The following is a 14,702-nucleotide window of genomic DNA, read 5'->3' on the forward strand; positions in this document are numbered from 1 at the left end:
GTGGGTAAATAACCAACCTACAAGCTGTGTGACCCTCCTCATGTGCCATTTCTCCCTTTCCCTTGTATATAAATAAACTATCATATCATATCTATTATTATTATTATAATTATTTATTATATCTGTACTCTCATACAATAGTTTGGGCTTCTAAAAATGAGCTGTGGTTTAAAGTCCAACATGGAAAAAGAATTGCAGTATTTCGTGGGTGGCATTTCCAGTAGGTACCACACAATGTTTCTGAGCTGGTAAGAAAGGTTACTGGGCTATGAATGTGGCGTAGCTGGTTTGATGGGAAAACGGCTATTCGCTGGTGAGAAAAGTCTTGGCCGATGTTATTTTTTCACAAATGTTAAAATGAATCATATACTCTATGAGAAAAATCTTTTTTTTTGCTGAGTTAAAGATCACTACTGGTTTATCTTTTGCATCTTAATTAGTCCCCAGATTTAAGCACACTAAAACTGGGGGCTCAAGTTTCCCCGTCATGGCCTCCACGCAAATACATATACATATTCATTAAAACCATTCAAATCTGGCAAAATATTTTACAAACAAATAAAGCTGATTGAGATACACGACATCATCTATCCAGAGTCGCCGTGTCTAGCCCAAAGGCACTTACCATTGACCCGTGATCAATGGTTGACAAGTTTACCATCCACCCTCTCTACCCAACTCTTATGCTCTCAAGCGTTGTGAGTCCTGACGACAGATCGGAATTCTTCTGTGAACCATGCCACTAGATGACTGCACTTTAGAATCAAATAATTTTACGAACCAGATACACCTAACACAGCGTCTTTGTTTTTGCACACACAGATGATAATGGGCCTCATTAGGACCCAGGCGGAGTGGGTTTCCGCCAGCGCTAATCGCGGCGGACCCGTCCGCCGTACTACGAGTTCCCTTAGCGCCATGGAGGTTTTCTCCGCCTGGTTTTACCAGGCGGAGAAAACCATGGCGCTACGGGACCTCGTTGTTAATTACGCCACCGTATTTTACGGTGGCGTAATTAACTCCTTCCCCACTCCCATTATACCCTATGGGGCAAGAATGGGAATGGGGAAGGGCAGAATGGGGATTGGGGATTTACCGCTCCGCCGAGGTCGGAATGGGGCGGTAAATCCGCCAACCCCCATGGCGCTATCGACGGCTTTCCGCCGTGCTTCGCGGTGCATTTAGCACCGCGAAATCCGCCTGGGTCCTAATGAGGCCCAATGTCTTTTGTTTTGTTTTTGATGTCACCATTTTGTAACTCTTTTTTAGAATACATTTTGTTTTAATTATATGTGTTCCTCACTAGTGTAATCTAATTATGTCACATTAGACTCTGGTCGTGTGTCAACTTCCATTCAGCGCCAAAAGGGAGAGGTAGCCTTGACTCACTCTTTTCTACATATTACCTTATAGCAATCACACATCATATGTTCTAATGTCCCTCTCTTCTGACCACATCCCCAACAGGCATCAGGACTTCGACATTGCCTACACATACGTTCGGGTGTCCAAAATACTCTGCTTAGTAATTCTCCCCTATATTGATCGGCATTTGCAGAACATTTCCACACAACGCCTCCGATCTCGGTGCGGTCATCTATTCCGGAAGACTATTTGTCCAGGAAACCAGTAACTTTGTATTTTCCTTTGAACCATTAGTCAGTAGTTTGTACATCATCAGAGCCACTGAGCTCCGTCAAAGGTATAGCTGCCGTCAGCAAGCGATACTCTCCAAATGAACATTCCTTAAGTCCGTACTTGCTCTTCGAGGCTTGAAAGGAGAGCCAGGACTATTCTTCAAATAGAGCACCAATTTTCCTAACACCTTCCAAATACTAAATTGGCCAAAAAAGATTTTGTTGGTGATTTTAATCAAATGATTCAGCCATAAAGATGCAGCGCCCATCAAACCGTGCTCCATGTTTAAAGGCATTGCAATAACCTTCCAAGTAGACCTTAAATGCTCAGTTAAAAGTGATTTGTCACCTCTCTCTTTGCTTGTGGTGGAAAGCAATGCCGATGGCCCCAGTGGACCAGCCACATTCATTTCAGCAACAGACCAATCGTCAAATGGCTTGCTTATAAATGGCAAAAAGTGTCTCTTCATAAATGCCTGGTGATATCTTGTAAAATTTGGTATGCTTAGTGCCCCTCTCTCATTCTTGAGTTGTACTTTCCAAAGTTTCAATCTCAGTGGTTTGTGTCCCATAAAAACGATTGAAGCATACTATTAGTTTTTTCATCATCAGTTTACTTGGCGGAAGGGGATCATGCGCCTAACAAGTAATCGTTGGTGCTGCTGTCATTTTCCCCTCATAATGATAATTTGAATGATTCCCAAGGCTTCAGATCTGCTAAGTTTTCTTTCGCTAATTTCAGTTTCAAGTCCATCATAAGGCTTACATCATCTGTAAGCCACATCCCTAGATACATAGAATTAAGCTATTGCTGACCTGTGAGCATGGCAATGCATCCGATTTCCACCAATTGGTTTTATAGTTTGCTACTCTACCATACTTCTCGATTAGGTCCATACATGCCGGGGTTGACTATGCCAAGTCCTGTAATACTAAGAGTAAATTGTCTGCATAGAGCCATAATTTCTGTGTTACTCCATGGAGGGTTATCCAGACTACCTATTCCGCTGACTTGATTGCCACAGCCAATGTCTCTAGGGACAGGAAACACAACAGAGGTGATAACATCCTTGAGGAGGCTTTAATGCAATCCTTGCTGAAATTGTGTCATTAGTTAACACTCCCGCTGTCAGGTTTGTGTACAGTAGCTTCACCCAGCTCATACATTTGTGACCAAAATTAATTATTTCTAAAGTCCCAAATAGGAATTCCCAGCGCACTCTGTCAAATGCTTTCTCTGCGTCCAGTTAGAGAGCAGCCACCCCTACCTTTAGCTACCTGGATTCAGACAATGGGCCTCATTCCAAGTCCGGCGGTAACCGTGCCAGAAAAACTGCCAGGATGCCGCCAGACCTGGAATGAAATACCGGCTCCGGACTTGCCGGAATTACTGGGGCATTATAGCCCTGGTGATCCGGTAATTCCGGAGCCTGCATTCTGTAATTCCCCATTCCGATGGAGTCCGACAGGACTCCATGGGAATGGGGAAGTGGAAACACCGGCACCGTGCAGTAATGGTGCCGGTGTGTCCGTCTGCAGGTGGGTGGCGTTACTCCCGCCAGGTCAGACCTAGCGGGCGTATCGCCAGCCGCTTGCAGAACTCGTAGTTTGCCGGTACGGAAACAATGGTGGCGGCGGGTTTACCGGCACTGTTGTTTCCGGACTGGCAAATTCTGAATGAGGCCCAATGTCAACAAAGGTTTTCTCGCATTAGTTGCTGAGGATCTTCCCTTTACGAATCCTGGCTGATTTGGGTGTACCAACTTTGCTAAAACTCACCCCAATCTGTTTGATATAACAGTCAATAGAATTTTACAATCGGAATTTATCAAGCTGATTGGGCTATAGCTTCCGGGCTTTAAGGGAGGCCCTCCTGGTTTATGAAAGACCAACATAGTAGCATGTCTAATAGAGGGTGGAAGTTTATCTTTGACTTTACAATATGTGTATGTTGTTTTAAATAGATTAAAGACCCCCTTAGGCATTGCCCTATAAAGTTCTGCAGGCAACCCGGCACTTCCCCATATTCACAGCATACAGTGCTCCATTGATCTCATCCAGCAACAGCTCTCCCTCAAGTAACATTTTATCCTCTTCCGTCAGACAAACCAGACATTGATTTCTCAAAGATTCATCAATTGGCTCGCTATCATCTAATGCAGTTTCCTGATAAAGCCTCTCATAATAGTCTTTAAACTCACTATTAATCTCTACAGGGTCATATGTAACACAACCCTCCTTTTCTCAATTGCACATACAGCCTTACTTCCAGCAATCACTTAAAGCTGATGAGGCAGCAGACAACCACATTTCTCCCCACCTTCATAATAATTGCATCTCGCAATAAAAAGAGCATGTTCTGTGAATTCACTTAGGTGTTTATTCAATTTGTGTTTCATTTGTTTTTAGCTTACATCACTTCCTCGCACCTGGAATTCTCATCATATCCTTTTCCAAGTAATTCACATATAGCACTCAATGCAGTTAGCTCTTCACTCTTCTGTTTTCGTTTCGCTCCTGATAGTCTCACTCATTATAACCACCAACACTGAAGCCTTACCATACACTATCCACATTTACTTCATCATTCATATTAAAACGCAAGTACTCTTCTGCTCCTTTTACAAGCTCCTCCCTCATTGCCTGATCCTCTAACATTGAAGTGTTCATCTTCCATGAATGTGATCTACAGGAGGAGTATGCTAATGATAAAACCATCCCTATTGGTGCATGATCTGAAATCACAATGTTCTCAATACCAATTTTTTTTCAATTCTGCAATACTAATCCCAATGTCAAAATGGTATCTATTCTTGAGTAAACATCATGTGCCCCTGAGTGAAAAGTGTACTGTCAGCCCGAGAGGTGTTTGTAAAGACTGGAGGGGGGCAGGGGGGGACGGGGAGTCTGTACTTCTGCTCTCTATATGGTAGAGGAGAGGCACAGAGGACACCAGCCAAGATTCTCAATTACGGTAGCAATGACGAGCAATCAACGCCTAGCTTCTCAGGAGGTGATGCGGGCTGGTTCTTAAGTACAGTGTAGTGCCCACGCACCCACAAAGGAATGTCCGCACACTGTATTAGTTAAAACACAGTCTTTATATAATTAATATTCAAGGTTATGTACAATATCACGATAACTGACTCTGTACTCGGTTATCTATAATGGCAAATCTATACAGTTCTATGTGGTGCCACAATTACTATTAGATCTCTTTTAAAGTGCATCAGCTGTACGGTTAAATGTCACACAAATCACTTCGTAAAGGAAACCAACACTAGATATAAGAGAAAAGCAGTTGGTAAGAACAAATGGCAGAATACTGGCCCCTACCAATAGACAGCTCTGTGTGGAGATCCCGCCACCTGGGCAACCTGTAGAATAAACATATATCACAAGCCCAGTCCATATATTGTTCACAATAGTCTTTCCAATAGTTCAGCAACCCCAAAGTACATGGCGTTGTAGCATTCCTCGTCGGGGAAACGACAGCCTTTAAGGCAGCAGTCAGTCGAACGTCCGGCGAAGAACAGGGTGAACTACAGTGGTGAAGTGGCAGCTTCTTTCCTAGTGGTGCTCGTCGACGGGAAAGTGTAAACGTCCTGCAAGGAAGAGGCGTGCCGGGCATCTCGATGCCGATAGTTCTGGACTGCAAAGAGTTTGAAGAACTGTGGCCCAGCAAGGGCATCGAGTCGTCGGAGTCTCTGCAGTCTTTGGGTGGCGGGAAACCCACCAGCGGATGCTCCTCGGCACGTTAACGGCCTGACCTTCTCCGACGGGATAAGGTGGGCGGCGGTGAGGACGAGCGCGTCTGTGAATCGAATGTTCTTAGGCAATGGGAGCACAGCAGCTCCGGTCGGCGACAGCGGTCGTCGACGGTGGCGGACTACAGTCCGGGCACATCTCTTTGGGATTCCGCGGCAGTCCCCGTCTCTGGTTGGCAGCCTTTCGTAGGTCTGTCTACCAGGGAGCTTTGGCAAAGATCAGCTGGTGCACGATGGTCCCTCGTAGCTCGGGAAGAGGGCGCCTTACCAGGTCCTCTCTGGGTCAGTCCTTGGAGAGACACCAACTTTCAGATTGATGAAGAAGAGCAACGGCAATTCTTCTCTTCCAGCAGGGCTTCAAGGTCAAGCTTCAGTTTCACTCCAGTTACTCTTCATAGTTTGGACATCATCTTATGAACACGATTCCTAGCAGTGAGAGGTCCCCAGATATACTGTTGATCTCCCATTCATTCTGCTGGGTCACACTCAGGCAGCCAATCATTTCGAAGGGCATTCAGCAGTCCGCCAATCAGGCACACTGTGCATTCATTCTTCTCCATCCAGACACTCACTCCCAACACAGAATGTGGATTCGGACAAGTACCACACCATTCAACATTACGCACTGCATTAATTCCAGTTTCGGGCAGGGCTGTCTCAGTCATTGTGTCAAACACCAGATACCAGACATCCACAACAAGAAGTGTAGATTCGTCACACACTCCATTCACTCAGGTCCCACCCACAGGTGTACCCACAACATACGGTCGCTGGGAAGGCTCCAGCCTGTCTGTTCAATTTGTGTTTCATTTGTTTTTAGCTTACATCACTTCCTCGCACATGGAATTCTCATCATATCCTTTTCCAAGTAATTCACATATAGCACTCAATGCGGTTAGCTCTTCACTCTTCTGTTTTCGTTTCGCTCCTGATAGTCTCATTATAACCACCAACATTGAAGCCTTACCATACACTATCCACATTTACTTCATCATTCATATTAAAATGCAAGTACTCTTCTGCTCCTTTTACAAGCTCCTCCCTCATTGCCTGATCCTCTAACATTGAAGTGTTCATCTTCCATGAATGTGATCTACAGGAGGAGTATGCTAATGATAAAACCATCCCTATTGGTGCATGATCTGAAATCACAATGTTCTCAATACCAATTTTTTTTCAATTCTGCAATACTAATCCCAATGTCAAAATGGTATCTATTCTTGAGTAAACATCATGTGCCCCTGAGTGAAAAGTGTACTGTCAGCCCGAGAGGTGTTTGTAAAGACTGGAGAGGGGGGGGGGTCTGTACTTCTGCTCTCTATATGGTAGAGGAGAGGCACAGAGGACACCAGCCAAGATTCTCTATTACGGTAACAATGACGAGCAATCAACGCCTAGCTTCTCAGGAGGTGATGCGGGCTGGTTCTTAAGTACAGTGTAGTCCCCACACACCCACAAAGGAATGTCCGCACACTGTATTAGTTAAAACACAGTCTTTATATAATTAATGTTCAAGGTTATGTACAATATCACGATAACTGACTCTGTACTCGGTTATCTATAATGGCAAATCTATACAGTTCTATGTGGTGCCACAATTACTATTAGATCTCTTTTAAAGTGCATCAGCTGTACGGTTAAATGTCACACAAATCACTTCGTAAAGGAAACCAACACTAGATATAAGAGAAAAGCAGTTGGTAAGAACAAATGGCAGAATACTGGCCCCTACCAATAGACAGCTCTGTGTGGAGATCCCCCCCACCTGGGCAACCTGTAGAATAAACATATATCACAAGCCCAGTCCATATATTGTTCACAAGAGTCTTTCCAATAGTTCAGCAACCCCAAAGTACATGGCGTTGTAGCATTCCTCGTCGGGGAAACGACAGCCTTTAAGGCAGGAGTCACGGGAAGTCGAACGTCCGGCGAAGAACAGGGTGAACTACAGTGGTGAAGTGGCAGCTTCTTTCCTAGTGGTGCTCGTCGACGGGAAAGTGTAAACGTCCTGCAAGGAAGAGGCGTGCGGGGCACCTCGATGCCGATAGTTCTGGACTGCAAAGAGTTTGAAGAACTGTGGCCCAGCAAGGGCATCAAGTCGTCGGAGTCTCTGCAGTCTTTGGGTGGTGGGAAACCCACCGGCGGATGCTTCTCGGCACGTTAACGGCCTGACCTTCTCAAACGGGATAAGGCGGGCGGCGGTGAGGACGAGCGCGTCCGTGAATCGAATGTTCTTAGGCAATGGGAGCATGGCAGCGCCGGTCGGCGACAGCGGTCGTCGACGGTGGCGGACTACAGTCCGGGCACATCTCTTTGGGATTCCGCGGCAGTCCCCGTCCCTGGTTGGCAGCCTTTCGTAGGTCTGTCTACCAGGGAGCTTTGGCAAAGATCAGCTGGTGCACGATGGTCCCTCGTAGCTCGGGAAGAGGGCGCCTTACCAGGTCCTCTCTGGGTCAGTCCTTGGAGAGACACCAGCTTTCAGATTGATGAAGAAGAGCAACGGCAATTCTTCTCTTCCAGCAGGGCTTCAAGGTCAAGCTTCAGTTTCACTCCAGTTACTCTTCATAGTTTGGACATCAGCTTATGAACACGATTCCTAGCAGTGAGAGGTCCCCAGATATACTGTTGATCTCCCATTCATTCTGCTGGGTCACACTCAGGCAGCCAATCATTTTGAAGGGCATTCAGCAGTCCGCCAATCAGGCACACTGTGCATTCATTCTTCTCCATCCAGACACTCACTCCCAACACAGAATGTGGATTCGGACAAGTACCACACCATTCAACATTACGCACTGCATTCATTCCAGTTTCGGGCAGGGCTGTCTCAGTCATTGTGTCAAACACCAGATACCAGACATCCACAACAAGAAGTGTAGATTCGTCACACACTCCATTCACTCAGGTCCCACCCACAGGTGTACCCACAACATACGGTCGCTGGGAAGGCTCCAGCCAGTCTGATCGGCACTTCCCCACACTACCATATACGGAACTTCCACCCAACAGCCAGTCAAGGGGAAGGGACAGAGTCAGGGCTTCCCGGGACTTCGGGAAGATCAAGGTAACAGGCGATGGAACGCAAGAGGCCATAGGGGCCATCTTGTCTCCATCAGGAATCTCCCGATTCCAATGACAGGGCCTGGGCATCCCAAAATGGAGGACACTCAGGGCACCAGTCAATTCAGCACGGAGCTGCCACCAGCCCGTACCCTGCTATGTGCGCCACACACAGGTGCCCAAAAACATACACTAGGGGCATAGGGTTGTACCCCCACCCTTGGGTGCCATAAGGGTATCCCTTGGGTCTGTACACCAAACCAAAATAGAGAACTGCACCGCCAGGAGTCCCACATGAACTCCTGCACGGAAAACACGACAGAATACACGTTAAAAAGCAGTAAAGGACAAAGATACAGAGGCCCTGTACCTCCGATGCATTTCCAGCATCACAGTGGTCCAGCCTCCACACGTCCAATTAACTCAAACCATTCATGAGAAGGCCTAACGCCTCCCTGTCTTTTTTCTCTAATCCTGAAATCTTTGACTATTTCTATCCAGGAAACGGTCCACCACCACATTAAAATGTCCACCCAATAAGATATTGTGTTCCTTTGTATCCTGCAAATGCCGTCCCACATCACCAAAAAAAACTTCACTGTTCGTTACTGGTGCATAAATATTACACACCAACATATTAATTCCCTGGATCTGAAATGTCACTGAAATCAGCCGCCCTTCCTTTTCACTATGGGAAGCCATGATTACTTGAGCTGAATTAGAGGAATACGAAGAATGAAAACACCTGCCCTGCTCGCCTTGGCAAATTTTTTCTGCTTCTGCAGCAATCAGGTGTGTCTCTTGAAGAGCAATTTCCACCGCAAATTAGGGGGGCGCTGTTGCGTCGATACAAGATGGCCGCCTAACCGCAGTGCTCTGGACTGGGGGAGCGCATAAACTTGAAAAAGTGCCTTCAAATACTACGAATCTGCTCTGCACTGACGGCGCTTTTGGGTGAACCTCCAAGCTACACCTCTGCTGACTTCTGAACCCGTGCTTACCCCAGGGGCTGAGCTGTGAGCCCCGCTCGGTCTGGGGCTGCGAGTGTCTAGCCCGAGCCGCGCCACGGCTCCAGGGACTGCAGCTCTCTCTGCCACCAGAGAGTGCGGCGCTGCGGACCGCTGTGGGGGAGGGGCGTCAGAGCCCTTCCGAACGCGCCGAGCCGCCGCGGCCGGTGGATCCACCCGGCACTCCCCAGACCAAAGCTCCAGCTCCTGCACACTACTGGGGTCTCCACTGGGATATACCATCACCCCCTCCTGCTAACTCCGTGGTGGCCTGGCGGTCCCGGAGTCCCCCGCTTCCTGATCTCACACGGTGGGGGACGAAGACATTGCCGCAGGTCCTCTCTCCATCAGCCTGCTTACCTGCTCTCCCTCCGCCGCCCCCCCCTCCCATGGAACACGGGACTCTACCCACGGCAAGGTAGGGGGTGCGGGGGGAGTTGTCTTACTAGCTCCGGTGATCCTGGGCTGCCAATCCCGCTCACTGCGGGCACGCCTCGCAGCCCGCCATACATCTACGCGGCGGCGGTTTGGACACTGAGCCCCCCGCGCTGGGGATACCTCACCTGGCATTGTTCACCCCCCCCCCTGTGTGGGGGACACACACTGCGGCTGGGGGCCCACGCCGCACTGCGCCGCCACCGCTCCCCCTATTTCCTGCTACTTGTTACGAGCTTACTGAGCCGGCGTGCTGTACCAAGCCTGTGATCACCAGCACTGCAAACTTTTGGCTTCCCTATGTTCTCGCCGCCCAGAACCAACGTGACTGCCCTATTGGCGTGACCCTGCCAGCCACCATCTCTCTGTTCCGGGCGGTTCACCCCCCTGGTCCCATACCGCCACTTCTGGGTCTCACGCGCCCAGCTCGGGTTGGTCTGTCCCCTGCCCCGCAGTGCGGCCCTGCCCGTGTCGGCCCGCGGCAACTAAGGGGAGCATAACTTGTTACCTACTGGCTGGCTTCGTGTGGCTCCTACCATTTACCTCTACCTATATACGGTGGGGCGCCTGGTCTATGTGGGGAGCCATCTCGAGCACGGTGATACTGTGACCTCTGTGAATCTCCCGGGTCACTCGGACCTGCACCGGTTGCCTGCCTGTATTACTACTAAATGCCCTCCCACCTGCCACGGGAACATTGTCTGCTCGCCTTCCCCCCCTCGCAGTGACACAGCCAATCTGAACCACAGGAACTTTCTCTGCTCGCCTTCTTCCTCCTCGCAGTGAGCTGCCTGCTCCACGCTCCTCACGACTGTGCTCCCACCGCTCTCAACTAAAGCACTCCTAAACTCTAATAAGAAGCAAAGTTCACTAAACATGTTCGCTAAGACCCCATCCAAGCCACTATCTGATCCCCCGGAGGAGTCACCGACCACCACTGCACCCTCCACCTCTGACGACTCGCAGAAAATGCTAGAGTACATGCGAGAGGGCTTCACCACACTCCATACTAAGTTAGACGATATGAATGGGACCATCTCGTCTATAAAGGCCCATATCGAGAGGACGGATAGCAGGGTCGCTGAGATTGAGACAAGGGTCGGCACCACAGAGGACAACCTGATCTCCTTGCGCACCGCTGTGACCACATTGACCAGCCGGGTCTCTGCGGTTGAAAAGAAAAATGATGACCTCGAATCCCGCTCCAGGAGGAATAACCTCCGCATTGTTGGTATACCGGAGGACAACATTCGTGAGCCCATGGAGGATTACATGGAACGCACCCTCCTGTCGCTTCTGGATAACCCCAAGCTTTCGGCACTATTTGCAGTGGAGAGAGCCCACCGATCCTTAACTGCCAAGCCCAGGCCGGGTGCCCCACCCCGTCCCATCATAGCCAGAATCCTCAACTTCCGTGACCGTGATGCCCTGCTCCGGGAGGCCAGGGCCAAGGGGGAGCTGCATCTGGGGGCGGCAAGAATACACTTGTACCCGGATTACTCGGTGGCTGTTCAACAAGAGCGTAAAACCTTCCTTGCGATGAAAAAGAGGCTTCGAGACTTACTCCATGCTTTTCCCTGCCAAGCTGAGGATTGAACACTCCAACCAAACGTATTTCTTTACCATCCCAGAAGAGGCTTCGAAGTTTATAGACAAACACCTACCTGGCTGATCTAAGCAGTGTTAATATGACTCGGATGTATCGTCATCTATTAACATACTTGAGCCGCGAGACCGGACCGCCACGGCGCTCCCTCCCTCACTATGGCCACTGCTCATCGTAGCCTACTACTGCACAGGCTGCTTCTGTTGCCCCTTTACCTTTCCGTATAGATGATGCTTTGTTACCAGGCTGTTGCATCATAGACCGTACTGTCTGTTTCTTGTTGAACTCACAGCCCGGAGCTACCCTGGTTTTTCAACCCAACCACTTCTGTATCATGTTCCGGCACTCTGGCCCCTCTCTAATCATGATTACACCTGATCCCTTTGGCGCGGTGTCGGAGCGCATGGCCCCATCCTATTCCCCCGTGGGCCCTTGCTTATGGTTTTGGTCCTGATGTAACCTGCACCCACCATAAAGGCTCCACCTTAACCTACTACGTAGTATAAATCTCCTTACGATCTACCCAGTCCGGCTGCCATCGCCCGGCTGCTAACAGTCCCCCAGGCGCTGATGCCTAAAAGTTTATGGTTGTTCTGGTTTTATTCGGGTTTCGTCCCTCTGATTGGGGGAGGGATGTGGGCGGGGGGTTGGAAGGGAACGTTCTGGTTTAAAAATGTCTTGACAGCCTCCGGAGGGCCCGCAGGCACCGCGCCCAAGCAATTCATATATGCAGTTTACCGACAGCATACACCTAAGGTACACACCTTTCACGACCCTGGAATCCACCTTTCTTTATTCCACCGCCACTCATATGGATATGGCTGATACTTCTCTGACCTTTATGAGCTGGAATGTCAGGGGATTAGGCAATTATAAGAAGATGCGGCAGATCCAGCTCCACGTCGAACGCCACGGGGCAAAGATCCTTTGTCTTCAGGAAACCCACGCTCGCTGAGAGCAATATGAACGATTCGCCTGGCAATGGGGCCCCCAGAGATATTACACTAATTATTCCACTCAGAGTCGAGGCACCCTCACCCTAATACATAGTAGTCTGAAGTTCACCTGTCATCATTCCCACATAGATCCACTTGGAAGATTTGTACTCATCACTGGTATACTACAACGTCAGGAGATAATCATTCTGAACATATACGGTCCCAACGTTGACGACCCCGACTTCTACCATCACCTAGCCACTTTACTTGAGAGCTACCCCCTGATTCCTATTTTATGGGGCGGGAATTTCAATACTATATTAGATGTCACCTTGGATAGGTCCGGTTCTCGCCCTCGTCAACTGTCTAAGGCAGCCTACTCTATCTTGACTTCGCTCCCCCGCTTGGCACTGGTGGACGCTTGGCGCCTAATGCATCCTGATGACCGTACTTACTCCTTTTACTCCTCAGTGCATGACTCCCACTCTAGAATAGATAGATGGCTTGTCACAGACTTACTGATTAGATGCGTAACCCACTTGGCCATTCTGCCCAGGATACTGTCGGACCACTCACCAGTACTAATTTCCTTAAACTGGGGATCGGATGCCAACAAAACAAGACAGTGGAGGATGTGTCCTCACGCGCTTCTCGACCAGGTTTTTGCCTCTGAGCTTGAATCCTCTAATATTTCGAGATTAACTTAAATTCTGTCTCCACGCATGCTGTGCTATGGGAAGCCTTTAAGGCACACACGAGGAGTCGCCATCTTTAAGAGCAGTGGCATCCTTAAGAGCATCCGTGCTGACATCGCCACCAGCGAATTGGCCCTATCTGCTTATGAATCCCAATACGCTGTAGATCACTCCCCGGCTACCTTGGCGAGGCTGGGCACTGAGCTGGACAGGTTCCGTAGCCTTGCTGAACGCGAGGTTAAGTTCCTGGACTCCCCTCGTTTGGCGAGGAAATACGGCGAGGGTGAGCGTCCCGGCAGAATGTTGGCTAGGCTGCTACGCCGCGAACTTGGTGCCCCCAACATACCGGCTATTACTAGACCAGATGGCACACTCGCCACCTCCCCTCAAGATATCAATTCCGTGTTTCTCGCGTTTTACACTTCCCTGTACTCGGAGGCTGACACCTCCAGGATTTCTGAAATCAATTCCTACTTAGAGAATCTCCCGTTGTCAGTCCTATCAGCCGACACTAGTGCCTCCCTTGAGAGGCCCTTCACCCTAGAGGAAATCGTGGAGGCCATCGAGTCACTGGCATCGGGGAAGGCTCCCGGCCCCGATGGGCTCCTGATGGATTTCTACAAACTATACAAAGCCCAACTAGTGCCGCACCTGCTCGTTTTGTGAGAGGAGTCGTGCGACATGGGCATACTTCCACCATCTCTCCGTGAGGCATTGATTACGGTGCTCCTCAAGCCTGGTAAAGCCCCCACGCAGTGTAGCTCCTACCGTCCCCTCTCGCTGATTAATAGCGATATTAAAATATTTGCCAAACTACTTGCCAACCGCTTGGGACCGTATATGTCCCACATTGTTCATCCAGACCAAGCTGGCTTTGTCCCTGGCAGGTCCACCTCCCTAAATTTACGGAGACTCTTTAATGTACTTAACAGAATCGACCTGGCCCCACACGCAGTGGCGGCCACATTAGACATGCAAAAGGCATTTGATTCAGTCTCTTGGAAATACCTGTGGTGCGATCTCGAGAAATGTAAATTCCGCCCCAACTTCCGCGCCTTGATAAAGCTCCTTTACACCACCCTGTCGGCCAAGATCCGTACGGAAGACAGATGCTCTTCCCCTTTTAAGATATTTAGAGGTACACGCCAGGGATGCCCCTTCTCCCCACTCATTTTTGCTATTGCCATGGAACCCTTCGCTGACATGATTCAGCAGTCACACTCGCACAGAGAGCTGCGCACAACCGGCCAGACTGACATAGTTTCCCATTATGCTGACGATACCCTGCTGTTTGTTCGATCCCCTGAAATTAATCTCTTACCTATACTGACAGACGTGGCTCGATTCGGGGACATATCCGGTTTGACGGTCAATTGCTCCAAGTCTACATTATTCCCACTCACGGATTCGACACAACCCCCTCCGGATCTACATGGGTTCACCTGGGCTTCCTCTAGCTTCACCTACCTGGGGGTGGTCGTCTCCCGGCACATGTCACAGCTACGTGACGACAATTATCACATCTATTTAACTAACCTCGAGGCTAAAACCTCAAGT

The 14,702-nt window shown here is 49.2% G+C and overlaps 1 protein-coding gene across 1 annotated transcript in view; it reads right to left on the reverse strand.

The window, feature by feature from the left end:
• The window catches only part of LOC138447769 (intercellular adhesion molecule 1-like), a 447,430-nt gene that overhangs the window by 85,702 nt on the left and 347,026 nt on the right, over positions 1-14,702 (reverse strand). The window lies entirely within an intron of this gene.

The sequence above is a fragment of the Ambystoma mexicanum genome, chromosome 3q (genome assembly GCF_040938575.1).
Source record: "Ambystoma mexicanum isolate Mex_15411 chromosome 3q, UKY_AmexF1_1, whole genome shotgun sequence".
In the NCBI taxonomy this organism is placed as follows: domain Eukaryota; kingdom Metazoa; phylum Chordata; class Amphibia; order Caudata; family Ambystomatidae; genus Ambystoma; species Ambystoma mexicanum.